General features: G+C 52.2%; 1 non-coding gene across 1 annotated transcript in view; it reads right to left on the bottom strand.

Moving 5' to 3' along the window:
• The window catches only part of LOC145747255 (small subunit ribosomal RNA), a 1,810-nt gene extending 324 nt beyond the window's left edge, over window positions 1–1,486 (bottom strand). Inside the window, exon 1 of the ribosomal RNA XR_014281995.1 lies at window positions 1–1,486. This exon is cut by the window's left edge and continues 324 nt beyond it. This is a non-coding gene — a ribosomal RNA (small subunit ribosomal RNA).
• Between the last annotated feature and the right edge of the window lie 1,014 nt (window positions 1,487–2,500).

Below are 2,500 nucleotides of genomic sequence, written 5' to 3'. Positions count from 1 at the left end.
ATCCGGTCAGTGTAGCGCGCGTGCGGCCCCGAACATCTAAGGGCATCACAGACCTGTTATTGCTCAATCTCGTGTGGCTAAACGCCACTAGTCCCTCTAAGAAGTTAAACGCCGGCCGGGAAGGCCGCGTAACTATTTAGCAAGCCAGAGTCTCGTTCGTTATCGGAATTAACCAGACAAATCGCTCCACCAACTAAGAACGGCCATGCACCACCACCCACAGAATCATGAAAGAGCTCTCAATCTGTCAATCCTCGCTGTGTCCGGGCCGGGTGAGATTTCCCGTGTTGAGTCAAATTAAGCCGCAGGCTCCACTCCTGGTGGTGCCCTTCCGTCAATTCCTTTAAGTTTCAGCTTTGCAACCATACTTCCCCCGGAACCCAAAGACTTTGGTTTCCCGCAAGCTGCCGGAGAGGTCGTCAAAATAACGCCCCCCGATCGCTAGTTGGCATCGTTTATAGTCAGAACTAGGACGGTATCTGATCGTCTTCGAACCTCTGACTTTCGCTCTTGATTAAAGAAAACATTCTTGGCAAATGCTTTCGCAGTCGTTCGTCTTGCGCCGATCCAAGAATTTCACCTCTAACGGCACAGTACGAATGCCCCCGTCCGTCCCTCTTAATCATTACCTCGCGCTCCGAAAACCAACAAAAAAGAACCGAGGTCCTATTTCATTATTCCATGCAACACTATCCAGGCGAAGCGCCTGCTTTGAACACTCTAATTTTTTCAAGGTAAACGTCCCGGCCGCCGCCGACACTCAGTCAAGAGCACCGACGGAAAACCGGAGGTAAAGCCAGAACGAACAGTGCACGCCTTGCGACGGACCGAACGCCTGCGCCCAAAATCCAACTACGAGCTTTTTAACCGCAACAACTTAAATATACACTTTTGGAGCTGGAATTACCGCGGCTGCTGGCACCAGACTTGCCCTCCAATGGATACTCGTTAAAATTTTTACAGTGTACTCATTCCAATTACAGGGCCTCGTTAGAGTCCTGTATCGTTATTTTTCGTCACTACCTCCCCGCGTCGGGAATGGGTAATTTGCGCGCCTGCTGCCTTCCTTGGATGTGGTAGCCGTTTCTCAGGCTCCCTCTCCGGAATCGAACCCTGATTCCCCGTTACCCGTAAGAACCTCGGTAGGCAGATACCGTACCGACGAAAGTTGATAGGGCAGACACTTGAATGATCCGTCGCCGGTGCAAGACCGTGCGATCAGCAAAGTTATCCCGAGTCGCCAACAAGACGAGCCGAAGCCCGGCAGGTTTTTGATATGATAAAGGCGCGCCTCCCGCAAGGTCGGCGCTTTTTGCATGTATTAGCTCTAGAATTACCACAGTTATCCAAGTAAAATTTACGATCAAATGAATCACGACTGATTTAATGAGCCATTCGCAGTTTTACCGTACGCAAGTTCGTACTGAGACATGCATGGCTTAATCTTTGAGACAAGCATATGACTACTGGCAGGATCAACCAGGTAACTATCGGCCGACAAAATACGCGAACGGAGTCTTTCGCTTTCCCCGTCGCGGTATCGCACTGTATTACTCAATCACTATTTTTGCTTAGCTCCTCAAACCCGGCGTAAGCCGCGATCTGGACGCCGTCGACACCGGCCAGACGCCCTTTCGGGCGAAGCCGCGCGCGGGCTGCGTTTGCATACAACACCAGGAACGCCCAACAAAAGCGAACCGAGAAAACTATCACTTGCGTGCGCACCGGCCACCGCAACTACGGCCCGAGGCCGTGGTTGCGCGCCGAAACACAAACTCGTATTTGCTACTTAATTTTTTCCGTCCAACGTTCAGAGCCTCGCTGCTAGCTACGACGCCTTCGCGGGTCAGCATCAAGTCTGCCCAAAAGCGCACATCGCCTGCACGACACCACATCGTTTTGTCACCAAATACCTTCAACCGACAACCGCATCGCCAATTTGCTCATTTCGCCACAACGACGTCTTCCCTCATAGTATACAGGGAAGCTGGTCTCGCGACAAAGGTAGCAAACTTGTCGAATTTCGACAATTTTCCAAAACGTGCGTTTCTGTGCGGGAAATTGTTCATCGGGCGTCGGCCGATGTCGTGCGTCTTTGTCCGGGCGATTTTCGAAAGTCGCCGGACTTGTGTTTTTTACGCGCGCGCCGGTGGGCTGGTCTCGCGACAAAGGTAGCAAACATGTCGAATTTCGACAATTTTCCAAAACGTGCGTTTCTGTGCGGGAAATTGTTCATCGGGCGTCGGCCGATGTCGTGCGTCTTTGTCCGGGCGATTTTCGAAAGTCGCCGGACTTGTGTTTTTTACGCGCGCGCCGGTGGGCTGGTCTCGCGACAAAGGTAGCAAACATGTCGAATTTCGACAATTTTCCAAAACGTGCGTTTCTGTGCGGGAAATTGTTCATCGGGCGTCGGCCGATGTCGTGCGTCTTTGTCCGGGCGATTTTCGAAAGTCGCCGGACTTGTGTTTTTTACGCGCGCGCCGGTGGGCTGGTCTCGCGA

This window comes from Corella eumyota, chromosome 3 (assembly GCF_963082875.1).
Source record: "Corella eumyota chromosome 3, kaCorEumy4.1, whole genome shotgun sequence".
NCBI lineage: Eukaryota > Metazoa > Chordata > Ascidiacea > Phlebobranchia > Corellidae > Corella > Corella eumyota.
Note: the sequence above shows the minus strand (reverse complement) of the source record. Positions and strands in the feature narration are given on the sequence as shown.